The sequence below is a fragment of the Lepidochelys kempii genome, chromosome 1, assembly GCF_965140265.1.
Source record: "Lepidochelys kempii isolate rLepKem1 chromosome 1, rLepKem1.hap2, whole genome shotgun sequence".
NCBI lineage: Eukaryota > Metazoa > Chordata > Testudines > Cheloniidae > Lepidochelys > Lepidochelys kempii.
Window position 1 is genome coordinate 298,161,167 of NC_133256.1, and position 15,424 is coordinate 298,176,590.

The 15,424-nt window shown below is 40.6% G+C and overlaps 1 protein-coding gene across 21 annotated transcripts in view; it reads right to left on the reverse strand.

Annotated features, from left to right (window-relative positions):
- NRCAM (neuronal cell adhesion molecule) overlaps positions 1–15,424 on the reverse strand; it is a 298,298-nt gene that overhangs the window by 144,618 nt on the left and 138,256 nt on the right. The gene's annotated exons all lie outside the window — the stretch shown is intronic.

The window sequence follows — 15,424 nt, forward strand, 5'->3', positions numbered from 1 at the left end:
ACAATAAATCATGCAAGAAGGAATCTCAACCCTTCAATGGATTTCCTAAAGAGAGTTTGCTTACACAAAATTTGTTTTTATGTTCAAGAATAAAAATGGGTAGGATAAGTCACTAACAATATAATTTAAAAAAACAACAGATGCCCTTTTTACCAAAACATGAAAAGACAACCTTATTACCGAATTATTTTATTCTCCTTTTACATTTTAGTGTTCATAAAAAAGATATGTGCAACAAAGTTTATGCCCAGTAATGCATATCTAATAACAAAAGTGTATCCTTATCCAACCTTATAAAATACTAAATATCTATTTCTATAATAAGTTATAGGCATAACCTAAGACAACCTGTATAAAGTGAATGTCAAAAAGAAATAAAATATTTTAGTAAAACATAAAATAATGTAAGAATTAACTTTAGTTCAAAAATATTTCATTCAGAAAGAAGCATAATAATTCATTTATTTGTTGCACTTATTCACTCTAAGCAGCTTGAATAAACCATCTGATTTTTTAAAAACTGTTGCACCATTCAAGAGCATAATTCTGAGATGTTTTCAGTTAATATTTCTAAAATATTTGTGGAATGCAATGCTCATAAAGGTATGGTATCTTCTACAGCTCATTTGGATTCAGGCAAGCATTATGCATACATTTTCCCCACATAATTCTGTAAATATGCTATAATTCATTTTATTGACCTTCAGACACATGTATCAGGATACACCGTACAGAAAGATTATACACCATAGATTAAGTCATGAGGAAAAATAATGTTTTAACCAAAGATGTGAAAATTGATCCTTTTAATATAAAAAAAATCCTAAAACTTTGACGATTCCCTTATACCAATATAAGGGAATGACCTCTTTTCACATCTAAATCGGTTTGGTAAATAAGTCATCTGTCATTCAGGCCCTTAGCAAACAATGTGCCACGATACCCAGTATCTGGAAGGTTTGTAACCAGAGTCCTGTAGGTCTGGTGACTTGTCTGCTGGGTCCTACAGTTGCTCCTTTAAAAATAAATTTCCTAGCGCTCCTGGCTTCCTCATTTAGTTGTACCCCAGAGCATACAACATGTCTGGAATTCTAAAACTATTCAGTTTACACATTAAGGTGCAAATAGTCTGGAAACCATGGTGTGATCCAAAATTTAAAACAGTTGCTAAAACGGAATATAGCAAATCACATTTGCAGCAGTGATGAAGGAGAGGTTCTGGATGAGGAGAGGAAAGGATAGAACTGCTTACACATTACTAAAAGATTCTGTTTGGAATGCGGTAAAAAGAGGAAGAACTAGTCCAAGTGTCTCAGCCATAACCGGTAATATCACTGTCACCCTTTTCCTGCTGGTAATCAATTGCGCTGACTCTGACAAAATACGTAAAAGTTTTGACATGAGAACAAATGTTTATCAGAGATAGTTGTGACCACTAACTCTATTTCACCTCTTGATATACTTTATTTGAAACAGAAAAGAATATTTTTCTCTGAAGCACTGATTGATCACAACAAAGCTACAGTAAATTACTATTTTCTTTGTAGAAGAAATACTTTAAAGTCAATCAGTGTTGTTTCTGTTTAAGATGTAAATACTACAGTGCATTAACAATTTATGATACCAACAGAGAAGAGAGATGTATTATATAAACACACATATATATACACACAAAAGAAATTTGTCTGCAAAAGCTGTTGTGATCTATACTTTTAAGTTATTCTTTTCTCAAAGTTTCATGAAAATCTCAAATTTATGTTCACACTCTGCTTTACTTAGTACAGAATTCCATGAAAAATAAGTAACCAAAATTCATATTGTTTCCTACTTTTAAAACATGTATTCTTTCAAAGGATATACACAGCTAGAAGAAATAATATTATTTTCAATGGCTAACCTCCAGTGCTTGTTTATATGTAACTTTTTATATTATTTTTGCCAAACACAATATATAGTCAGGGGTGAAAGTAAGTTAAAGGATTTACCGGTACACCGGAGTCCTAAGCAGGGGGCATGGCCTCAACCGGAAGAGGCGGGACCTTAAATCCCCACGCCCTTTAAATCAAGATTTAAAGGGACCGGGGATCCAGCTGCAGTAGTGGTGGCTGGGAGCCCCCAGCCCTTTAAATCACCCCCAAGCCACTAGCTGCAGAGGGGGCTGGGAGCCCCGGGGCTCAGGTGTGATTTAAAGGGCCCAGGGCTCCAGCTGCCGCAATCGCAGCAGAGCCCCGGGCCCTTTAAATCACTGAGGAGCCCTGGGGACTCCCGGCTGCCACCACTACCCCAGGGCTCTGGCAGAGCTTTAAAGGGCCTGGGGCTCCACTGTGGTAGTGGCTGCCGGAGCCCTGAGCCCTTTAAATCCCCGCCTGAGCCCTGGGGGAGCGATGGCGGGATCCGGCGGTGATTTAAAGGGCCCCGGGGTGGTAGAGGGCTGGAGCCCTGGGGCCCTTTAAATGCCCACCGAAGCCCCACAGCCGCTAATCCAGGGCTTTGGCAGCAGGGTTCCAGCGGGGATTTAAAGGGCCGGGGCGGTAGCGGGGGCTGGAGCTCCGGGGCCCTTTAAATCCCTGCCGGAGCCCCGCCGCCACTACCCCAGGGCTTTAAATTGCCATCTGGGAAAGCCGGTCCCAGTACGGTGCACCGGTTCTTGCCGTACTGAGGTGTACCGGCTTACTTTCACCTCTGTATGTAGTTCATTGATTCATTTAGCCACCACAGTATGTTAATAATTTATTTGTATTTGCAAAGCCTTTAAAACATTTCAAGTGTAAACTTTAACACCAGAAATGTATGTTCTTTTTCAAAATATTTGCACTGTTTAATTCCTTCTGATAGTATTTCATAAACCAACGAGTTTGTTGGCAAATGAACGGATGACAATATTCAAAGTAATGTGTGTTTTCACTTTTTGTGGTTAAAACATTTGATAGATTTCATGCTGAAAGGTGTTCATGCTGAATGATACTTTATACAGGTTGAACAATAAAGAATTATATTCCAAACTTGTAAAAGCCAATAAAACCACATGAATTGTAATTATTTTGGAAACTAAATGGCATCAACGTTTAAATATCCATTCTTTGTTTTGTCATTCTAGCACTGTGCATTGTACACTCATTATCTATTCTTTCAGCAGTATTAAAAGGCTTTAGAAACTGCTGACAGTAATCAACTATCTAGTGAAGCAGCAAAGCTCTGCAATATTACTGGACCATGTCAAATATGAAAAGACACTTAGCTCCTGCAAAATAGGGTTCCCAATGCCTGATGACATTATTGAACAGCTACAGTACACACATCTGCTTAATTTTAGAGAATCCGTAAGAGCCCGTGAATTCCTGAACAGAAGTCACTGTTCAGTAAAAACCAGAATACATCTACACCAAGATACATCATTTACATGTTTTTGCTTTGAATTCCCATATCGAACACAGCACCCCTTGGGTGCTTCACTAGTGCTTGTTCTATTTTACTAAGTGCTTAGGTAGCTTTCGCATAAGCAGAGAATTTTGGACAGAAACACAGAAAGTTAGTTTTGGTCACTGTGGAACAGCCAGGATTTGCAGCTTTAGGTAACCAATTAACAACATTTTAGAATATAAAACACAGCAGATGATTTCAGACTAACAATGAGTCCAACTGAAGGCACAAACAGTATAATTGAAACATGATAAACAGCATCCTCTCTAGCCCATACCCATAGTCTTTCTCTCCTTTACTCACTATTGAGAGTAGTTTATAAAGCCTTTTAATCAACTCTGTAGTGTAAACTGAAGCTAGCTGGTCTGCCTAGCAAGTTTGTTCACAAGACTTGGGTTGGGTTTCTTACCTCAGAATCAGACATGCTGGATTGGGATCCATAAAATACAGCTGGGGTCACTAGGTTTTAAACCACTGCTGGATTCCAGGGCCTATAGACCAACGCTCTGTGTACCAGAGAAGGAGACTACCAAAGTACAAAGGTCATCACTGGAAAGGCAGCAGTCACCACACCACAGTTATTTCCTATTATTTGTATATCTGAATAACTGTGGGATCTCAAAAACAACAGTATGATGACTGCTGACAGTTTAATGGCAACCACAGTATTCAGCGAGGGCAAGGTATCTCTCCTTAGAGAATTCCCCCATTGTGCATGGCACAGTTGTTATTCTCATTTCAACTTAACTAAGTTTCAACAAACAAAGACAGCCTTGTGTGTAATCTTCCTTATATTGGCTTATTACAAATCAAAATGACTGATGAAAATCAAAATATAACAGGAAAAGAAAATTCACGTAATTGACGTTCATTCTATCTGTTCTAATTTCATACTTCCCTAGTCATTCTGATTTTATCACAAAAGATACTGAATGAAATCCTGGAGCAACTGAAGTCAACTGCCACCCACTCATCTCACCAGGTGGGATATAGATTGGACCTGCTGTGTGGTGGACAGACCCAGAAAAGATATGGAGGAAAGGAGCTCATATTGGATATCTTCTGACCAATTTGAATAAATTCAAATCAGCGGGGCTTGATGCTATTCACCCCAGGTTACTGAAGGAATTAGCTGAAGAAATCTCGGCGCCACTGGCAACAAGGTTTGAAAACCCATGGACGACAGGTGAGGTCCCAGAAGACTAGAGAAGGGTTAACATAGTGCCCATCTTCAAAAAGGGGGAAACGGAAGAGAACTACAGACCAGTGAGTCTCACCTTGATACTTAGGAAGCTACTAGAGCAAAGCATAAAACATTCCATTTGCGAATACCTGGAGGATGAAGAGATGATCACCAGCAGCCAGCAGGATTTACTAAGAACAAATCAGAATTCAGAGGGATCTTGATAAACTGTAGAACTGGGCTATAGACCAGTGGGGTGCCTAGGGGAGGCAAGCAGCAACACTGGGTGTCTCATGCCACCCCTGTGTGGTGGAGCCCAGGCCAGCTCCCATAGGGAGTGTGGAGAGAGTGCCACGCTTACAGCCCTGCTCCACCTGAGAGCAGCTCCTCCCCCAACCCTGTTCAGCACCCAGTCCTGTTCTGCCTCCAGCCCAGCTCCACCACAACCCTGCTACTCCCCAAGCCCCAGCTCCACTCTGCCCCCTACTCCACCCCCACCCAGCTCTGCTCTCACTTCCTCTCTGCCCCCAGACCAGCTCCGCATCTAGCCCCAGCTCCTGGCCCATCCTGAGTTCTGCCCCCAGCTCCGCCTTCAGCCCAAGCTCTGCTGCTGAGGAAGCCTTGGCTGTGCAGTAATGTGGGGGGGGAGGGCGAGGGGGCAGAGTCAGTTACTGGTATGGGGGCACAACTGGAAAAGTTTGTGCATCTCTGCTATAGACAACAAAGTGAAATTCAACACAGAGAAATGTAAGGTGCTACACTTCAGGAAGAAAAACCAAATGCACAAATACAGAATGGGGGTTAACTGGCTTGGCAGCAGCACTGCTGAGAAGGACCTGGGCGTTGTGGTGGATCACAGCTTCAACATGAGCCAACAATGTGATGCTGTTGCAAAAAAAGCAAATGCAATTTTAGGTTGCATGTGTCATAAATATAAAGGGAAGGGTAACCACCTTTCTGTATACAGAACTATAAAATCCCTCTGGCCAGAGGCAAAACCCTTTCACCTGTAAAGGGTTAAGAAGCTAAGATAACCTTGCTGGCACCTGACCAAAATGACCAATGAGGAGACAAGTTACTTTCAAAGCTGGAGCGGGGAAGAAACAAAGGGTCTGTCTGTCTGTGTGATGCTTTTGCCAGGAACAGAACAGGAATGGAGCATCAGAACTTCTGTTAAGTTAGTAAGTAATCTAGTTAGAAATGCGTTAGATTTCCTTTTGTTAAATGGCTGGTAAAATAGTTTGTGCTGAATGGAATGTATATTCCTGTTTTTGTGTCTTTTTGTAACTTAAGGTTTTGCCTAGAGGGATTCTCTGTGTTTTGAATCTGATTATCCTGTAAGGTATTTACCATCCTGATTTTATAGAGGTTTTTCTTGTACTTTTTCTTTTATTAAAATTCTTCTTTTAAGAACCTGATTGCTTTTTCATTGTTCTTAAGATCCAAGGGTTTTGGTCTGTGTTCACCTATGCAAATTGGTGAGGATTTTTATCAAGCCTTCCCCAGGAAAGGGGGTGTAAGGCTTGGGAGGATATTTTGGGGGGGAAGACGTCTCCAAGTGGGCTCTTTCCCTGTTCTTTAATACGCTTGGTGGTGGCAGCATAGGGTTCAAGGACAAATCAAAGTCTGTACCTTGAGGAAGTTTTTAACCTAAGCTGGTAAGAATAAGCTTGGGGCGGGGGGGGGGGTTCGTGCAGGTCCCCAGATCTCTAGCCTAGAGTTCAGAGTGGGGAAGGAACCTTGACAGCATGCAGATCACAGGAGGTGATAGTAGTGCTCTGCACAGCACTGGTTAGGCCACAGCTGGAGTTATATGTCCAGTTTTGGTCACCAATGTATAGAAAGGATGTAGAGAAACCGGAAAGGATCCAGAGGTGAGTGACAAAGATGATCAAAGAGATGGAAAGCAAGAAAAGGCTGAAGGAACTGGGTATATTTAGTTTGGAAAAGAGGAATTTAAGGGGAGACATGATAACAATCTTCAAATACTTGAAAGGCTGCGATAAAAAAGATGGAGAAAAGTTGTTCTCTCTTCCACAGAGGGCAGGCAGGACAAGAGGCAATGGGTTCAAACTACAGCATTTCAGATTTAGATTAAAACTCAGGAAAAACTTCCTAACTGTAAGAACAGCAGGACAATGGAACAAATTGCTTAGGGAGGTTGTGGAAGCTCCTCCACTGGAGGTTTTCAAAAGAAGACTGGATAGCCATCTCTCTTGGATGGTTTAGACACAATAAATCATGTAGGGTTTAGACTAGATGGCCCCTGAGGTCCCCTCTAACCCTGTGATTCTATTATTCTAACACAGGGACTCTTCAACTTGCCATTGGCCAGCCAAAAGGACATGAGAGCTGATTGGTCCCTCACTCCTCCTTCCCCCTCATTAATATAAACCTTTGCCTGGGTCTTTTAGAGACTGCCCCACTCTCCTTCCCCATACTTGTAGCATGTTTTTTAAAATGTTGCAGGTCTCACTGATTGCCTGTTTCAAGGGTCAGGAAGAAATTTTTCCCAGTGGGGCTAAATTGGCAGTGGCCTGGTAGGTTTGTGTTTTTTTGTTTTTGTTTTTTGCTTTCCCCACAGCCTCATGTAGTTAGGTTAAATAAGAGCAGGACTCCGAAATTAATATTAGTAATTTGTAGGAATGTTTAGTTGTCGCAACTTGTGAATAGTGTCTAGTGTGGATAAAGGCTAAAAGATCCAGCTCCCAGATCTAAAAGAGCCCTGGGAGTTTGATGGTGGACTCGTGGCTATGGGGGAAGGGGAGACCTTAAGTCATTGCAGAGCAAGGTCCCTCTTTGGTAATCTCCATCCCCCGTGAGGGAAGGAGGATTCAGAAGAGTGAACTGAACCCTACGGGTAAGCGGAGCAGAGCCTGTTTTGAGTTATATGGTAAAACCTTGTAACCCAGAAAACTGACCCACTTTAAATGCCTGGTATGCAAGAGTCAGGGAGATGGAGCAGATTACACTGTGGGTGGGTGCTAAATTAATAAAGTTAAAGCCTGCTACTTAAATCCATCCCTGTGTCTATCTTCATTCACCTGCATGGCCTAATCAAGGGAATTTTGCAACCGACTTCAACGGGGCCAGCATTTCACCCAGTGTTTTCCACCAGTTGTACAGGGGAATGTATGTCTGCCTCAATCCAAATGTTTAATTAGCTATAGCCATTATTAGGACAAATTCTGCAAAGTGAATGCAAAATGAACCCACAGGATGTAAACAGGTATAGTGGTATGCTAAACGGCTGAAAAGTACTGTAGTGAACACCGTGTAAAATAATGCTATCATAGTGATGGGTGCAAAGTCAGGGCAGTGCACAGTAATATAACTGACAGGCAAGGTCTGATGCAGGCTGGATCTCAAACTCCCCCAGGGAAAATACTGTCAAACTCAGCAGATGTCAGAGGCAGTTATCGTACTGAACAGACACAACTGCACCATACACAACAACAGAGATCAATGCAGACACCTGTCAAGGTGCAAACGCACATGTCATACAGTGCCCTTACGGAATGGCTCTGTCCTATGTCAGTGTACATCACCACAGCAAGCTCACTTGACCATGCCATATCCCTGCTCCTCAAGCATTTTTAATGTGTTAGACCTGTTTGTGGGAACGTACTGTTATGGCACCAACAACAGGCTTGTGTGAGGAGATAAAGAATTGTGTCAGTGTTGTGCTTCAAGAGGACTAATGGGGGAAGGGAGCATTTGGAAGTAGTGGTACCAGTGCTTCAATCTGCAAAATAATTTTAGTTGTGTGTGGCTACTCTTTTACTGCCTCTGTATAGAATAATTTAAAAGGCAATGCCCCATTTTGGACTGGTGATATACCATTTGCCACTCGATTCCCTTTTTCCACCACCTCAATATCTAATTTAACAAAGACTCTGTTTATAGATTACCAGAATCTCTCACTGATGCTCTTGCAGTTTTCATCTTCTTGCACCAAATTACACTACGCTACCTCTAAAATCTGGTGGTGGTGGTGGTGGTGGGGTGTTCCATTATATTGACCTTTCACGCTTCGTTACCCCACGGAATTGCATGGAGTTCTCAACATTTGGCCCATTGGCTACTGCTACTTTTTTTGAGATGATGTTGTAAATGTTCTTCCTGAAACTTCCTAGCAACCCAAATGATTATTAACAACAAACTCATATTTAATTCCATGTAGCACGATAAAGATTATTAATATTTCTTGCAGAAGCTTTTTGTGTCTCTCTTCCCTTTAAAGTACCCCTGGGCATTGGTATGCAAAAATAAAATTGCATAAAACCTTCTCTCTACACCATCTTCCCCTCCTCCAGCTCTTCAAAAAATAATGCTTTAAATGACCAAGTGAATCCATTCCTGTTTGGCAGTGCACTATTAAATATTGCATCAATACAGGGGAAATGGTAATTGCAAGGGTAGCAATGACTGTTTCACTAAGTATAATAAAACTCTTTGTGGTGGGCTTTTAAAATGATTTGGATAGTTTCTGTCTAATCCAGGGGTCTGCAACCTTTCAGAAGTGGTGTGCCGAGTCTTCATTTATTCACTTTAATTTAAGGTTTCACGTGCCGGTAAAACATTTTCACATTTTTAGAAGGTCCCTTTCTGTAAGTCTATAATATATAACTAAACTATTGTTGTATGTAAAGTAAATAAGGTTTTTAAAATATTTAAGAAGCCTCATTTAAAATTAAATTAAAATGCAGAGCCCCCCGGACCGGTGGCCAGGACCCGAGCAGTGTGAGTGCCACTGAAAATCAGCTTGTGTGCTGCCTTTGGCACACGTGTCATAGGCTGCCTACCCCTGGAATCCATGGGCCAAAACCTATTCAGCAGTACTTACTTATGTATCTCATCAACTTCACTGGGGCTACTTGCACGATTAGAGACTATTCATGCGAGCAATAGTTTGCAGAATCAGGCTCTGTATTTCTAATAACTTAATTCTGAGAGAGCAGTGAGCAAATATCAGATATATCCAGGGGTATGCTTTGGCTTCAACATATGTGAAGTTGCTACAGTTTCCTTGCAGTTTTAAGTATAGTTGCCAGTCACATTTGCATCAGTGCTGGAAATCAGTCAAAACCAAAATCAGCCTACGTAAACCTGTGATTAATTTTCAACTGACTAAACAAAGCATATTTTTGTAGTGAGTACAGTCATTTCACAAGGTCGTAAGTTAAAATGCTGACAAGTAGCACACTTTGTGAAGGTTCTGTGAACTGCATCTGTGCTTCACACTAGATATTGTTTTGGGGGAGTCATGTGGGAGAAGGGAACAAAACTTCATTGTTTACTCAAAAAAAGAATTCAGGCATGGCCTTCCCTTATACCCCACCTCCACTTTTCACATCACCACGCAGAGGGGCCTTTTCTTCCTACCAGCAGTTTTTGTGAATGACCAGAATTCAGAAGTGTGTCACTGATCAGAATCCAAGGCGTAACACAGAATTTCTTTACACTTCTCTAACTTCCTGGATCTTCTCATTGATTTGATTTAATCTTATATAACTCTAACTTTAATCAACAAAAAATAAACTTAACAATGTAACCATGTTTCAATCCTGACTGATCGTTAAGGCTTCAACTGTTAAGTTACCTAATAATGTGACTATGCCTACTGAAGTAAATAGGCATACTCATATGCTTAAAGTCAGACACATACATAAGTACCTTCCTGAATAGGGTCCTAAAATCATAACCCAGGATTCTGACTTCACTTCTAAATGGGCATATTAACATCCCAAAGACATCTTATTAGATTTATAATAAACTAAATAAGCATGTATGAAAGAGATTTTAGTGTTACGCAAAATACTTCAAGATAACTCCTTCTAATGTATGTAAGCCATGCATATGAATCAAGGGAAGAGTCTACTCCGCTGCATCTTTTGTGTTATGCTTTTTAAATTTTTTTAATTTAGTCTTTTGTTTTCAATATGGTGAAATTTTAACTAGAGTAAACTCTCAAATAATGGAGACGAGAAAATACACACACACACACACACACGAAAGCATTTAAAACACACTAACAAAATTCTAAAATGACTTCCTGTTAAAATGTGTACCATACAACCAATATATGATGACGGTGTAAACAGTTTTCATCAGCTCTCCATGAATGACCTACTTAACTCTTTCACAACTTTGCACCGCATGAATAATTCAATCATCCCAAACTCAAGACAGTAACAGATCTGTAACACAGTGACCCACCTACATGAGGGTGAAATAGAAAATATTTAAGAAAAAATGTAAGCTGTACATGGTAAGAAACATTAAACAGAATAAAATACTATCCACTATCCCTTGTGGCTTCACTAGTAAATATTGTGCTATGTTGATCCTATTAAATATTAAAAAGAATGGTGGTGAATCTAGGGAAAATGCTAAAATATATGATTCTTAATTAAATTCATTTGTCTTTCATGAATTAAAACTATCCTGAGCTGTGCATATCCTGTAAGACCAGGTGCTAGCTCTAGCAAGCAGACTCAGATGAACAGTTTGCTTGCTGTATATTATTGTGCCCCCATGTCCAAAACACAGTTGAGCATCTGCAAGTTGTACAATTACTTGGAGGAAGTGAACTTGTGCAAGTAAGTTATCTTCATACATTACACTGCTCCAGATTCTGAGGGCCTTCAGTACTTGCTGAAATGATGTAGGCTGAAAGAGTTACTCCAGCTATAGGACTGGAGAAGCCTATTGAAACATCTATTGACAAGTGGGGATGAATATGTGGGCTAGACTAGGTCATTAAAAAAAAACAAAAAACCTAAAGACTTTTTTGGGAGAGATGAAGAGGAAGTAGGAGCTCCCTTCAGTCCACATTGAAGGCTTTAAGTTGTGCTTGCAACATCTTTCTTTCTTTTCTCTGGCTGGATAAAGTCCATTCCTGCCTGCCTATTTTTACCCCTCATTTATCTCTAGTTCCTTTGAAGTACTTCTTGAGAATATAACAGCCCAGTAAAACTTTCAGGTAGAGGCTAGCCCTTAGAGACTCCAGGGGGAATAGTATGGAATAGTTTATACATCTTTCACAGTCCGTAAGGTGGGTAGAGAGGCTCTGTGGGCCACCAGCGATGGAATCTAATTTTGACTAAACTGGGATTCTAAACTAAACTCAGTCCTGGATTAAAGGGGAGGAACTCTCACAGAAGACAATTGGTCAGCACTTCTGAGAATCAGGCCACTTATTTAGGTGACTGAATATAGATTTACGTGCCTAACCGTTAAGCACTAAAGTTTGAAAATTTTGGCCAAAACTCTTATCTGAACATCATTTTTCCTCTGGATTATTCTTTCCCCTCAGCTACATCATTCTTTCTGATGTAAATAGTTTGCCACAGTGAAAGTGAAGAGACTTCAAATTTATGTAACAAAAGTATGCAAGTAACCTGGGAACTAAAACGAGCGAGGTCTTTCAAAATTATTTGAAAGTTATACTCTACAGAACTAAGGAAAAAAAAGGCAGAAAGCAGTAAAAGATCAAGTTAAAGTTCCTCACAAAGAGCTGATACAATTGTGCAAGACTTTATAAAAAAAATGCAGCTTGGCTAATTCAAAAGCATGACTAACATGTCAGAAAAAAAAGTTACAGAACATAAACTTAAATTGTAACAAAATCGGATTGTAAACATTCCCTGACACGACAAACCTCCCTGTAACCTTTTTAGTTTGGAAATAATTGTTTTACAGAGCAAAAATACTTTACTACAATACAGAGTGTTAATCACCAATGATACAGTTTATTACTAATGTATAATGAATGAGTCTTGAAATGCTGGGTTCAGCAAAACACAGGTGAGTAAACAGCCAATGAACTCAGACTAAGTGAAAGCTTCTAGACCATAGTTGCTATAAATGACAAATATGTAATAATCCTGGGGGGATTCTGCACCAAAAAAATAAAAATTCTGTAACAAAAAATTAAAAATTTGCACACATTTTCAAATTCTGCATATTTTATTTGTCAAAATAACACAATATAATCACACCAGTTTCAATTATTTTTGGTCATTTATTTCAGAATACCTGTCAGCAAGTATGTATGTAACAATACAGACAAAAAAAGATTCAGGAAATGTTTTTTTTTTACAAATAGATTCCTTACTAGGCATATTAATAGAGAACTCTGAGTAATAATTCATTTAAACTACAATACAGAAACCTATTTCCCACACCCCTCAGAAGCAGTACAAGGGCTTGTGGGAGTCGGAGTAATGGAGGAGCTGGAGGAGAGGGAAGTAATTGCTGGGAAGGAGCCTGGGTGTGAACTTGGAGAGCTATTGGGTATGGGTGGGAAAAGTATGGAACAGGTTTGGGGGTTTTTTTTGGGGGGGGAGGGATTATTAGGGAGCATCCCCCATGCAGTCAGGCACATCTACCCCTGTCCCCATGAGCCCCTGCACCCCCATGTGTCCTTGCACCCCCCATCCACGTGTCCCTCCATCCCCACTCAGACACCCATCCCCATGTTGCTGCTTGCAATTCACAACCAGGAACCCATCTCCTGGAGTCAGGCAGTTTAGGCACCTAAGGTGTTTCTTGTGATAATACCTTAAGCAGGCACCTAACTCCACACATAACAGCTGGTGGTAGTACATCCACCACCCAACTCTACAACTTTTAGCCCAGTGGTTAGAGTACTCACTTGGGATGTGGGAGACCAAAGTTCAGTTCTGCCCCCCTTCAGGCAGAAGGGGAAAAAGGATTTGAACAGGGGTATTCCACTTCTCCAGTCTGTATTCTAACCACTGAGCTAGGGGATATTCCGATGTGGGGTTTCCTCAACTTCTCCTGGTGAAGCTGTTGCACTGTGGATATATAATTAGAGAGCCTCTGGTCCATAGAGAACAATTCTGTCAAGCAGTGGTTAGGGCACCCACCTGGTAGGTGAGAGACCCAGGGTCCAGTTCCCCTGATCCGATGACTTTTTAATTATTTACCCACAGTGGAATAGTTTCAATAAGAGACTAAGGGAACCCACATCCTAATAACCTATTTCTCAGTGGTCAGCCCACACTCCTTAGAGGTGGTAGACCCTTATTCAAACTCTATCTCCCCACCAGGCACAGGGGAGAAATTGAACATGGGTCTCCCACAGTGCTTAATTTGTGTCACAGCTTGCTAGGGCTGAGCCCCTTTCCCTCTAGGCTTGGCAGTTCATAGGGCCGGCACCTCTGGGGTTGCTGCATCAGTTATGAATGTAATATAAATTGCTTGAGCCCTGGCATCTAATTGCTTGAGCCCCTGCACATCTTTCATTACAAATCAAGCACTGGTCTTCCACCTCCCAGGGGAGTGCACTAACTGTGCTAAAAGTTATAAGGTCAGCACCATCACCGTGACCACTTCCAACCCCACTAGATTTTGAATAGGACCCAATTTGGTAGGCAGCCTCTAAGTACAATTACCAGATCAGGCCCCACATTCGATTTAGGTTTCCCCTGCCTATCTTCCCTGGTTCATGAATTGTTCTGGAGCTTTGGTGGGAGAGAGCTACCTGGACAACTAGTGAGGCAGCAAAGCACATACTCACAGGCAGAAACTTAGGTGCCAAGGGAACTTTTACACTGAAAATGTAGGCACTGTGTGAGTTTAGGGTTTGGTGGGAGTTTTCTGAATCATAGTGAAGCCAACTCAAAGTGTGACGTAGACTATATCTACACTACACAGCTTTTAGCGACATGGCTGTGTTGTGATAGCTGTGCTGCTAAAAGTCATGCAGTGTAGCTGCTGTTTGTCGGCTCTCCTGCCGACAAAAAACGTCTACCTCCAATGAGCGGCATTTGCGTTGTTGGCAAGAGAACGCTCCTGCTGACAACACGTTGTTCATACTGGCACTTGTCATAGCAAAACTTTTGTCTTTTTTTGGGGGGGGGGTATTTAACACCTCTGAAAGACAAAAGTTTTGTCATTCAATTGCCAGTGTATACATAGCTTTAGGGATCTAAACCTGAACTGTCAATTTTGTGAACAATAGCTTTTTAAAGAAATGTCTAGTTTCACTACAAATATCAGCCCTTTACAGCCCATCTATGCTCAGTAGTTTATAATGCACAACTGACTTTTGCAGGCATAAACAATTTGGGATACAATTTGCTTAAAAGATTAATTCAGAATTAAAATTAATGTACTGTATTGTATTATTCTCCCTACCTATTTAGGCATACAGTACTATATAAATTTGTTAAAATGTTCCTGCTGTTAAAGGTTTAGCTATATTCTATGCGAAAGGACATCAGCTTTGAATGCTGATGGGACACACAAATACTAAATTCTTTGTAGTCTTTAGCCTCATTATCCAAGATTACTCTATGCTATATTGCATGAACTCAAGCAGTATAAATCAGTCCAGATCATCTGAGTTTAGCATGTCTTTTCATTTATATTTGCTAACTTTTCTACAATTTCAAAACAGAAAATGTAGCCCTGGGAGAAACTGCATCCTTTTTTGCCCATTTACAAACAAAATAATAAAAAAATAGAGACACTTGCACAAACCAGCTCATCTCTCTCTCCACCTTGAACTGCGATCCTTTGTCTTTTGTATGCTGCTATAATCCATTCCAGGGGTCCCTTTCTAACTAACCTTGTAAATTGATCTTTTGTGTAGTATAGTATCAAAAGCTTTTCTGAAATTTGGATTAATTATGAGGTTCACTGATTCTCTTTTGTTTGTCACTTCAGGAAACTCATGCATGAAGTTACACGTATGCAGACTATTCTAAACAAATTCAGCATTTCCAAATCTTCTGTATTATAGATCCAAATCTATTTACAGAGCTTCCTCTACCAAAGGTCTAGGTATTA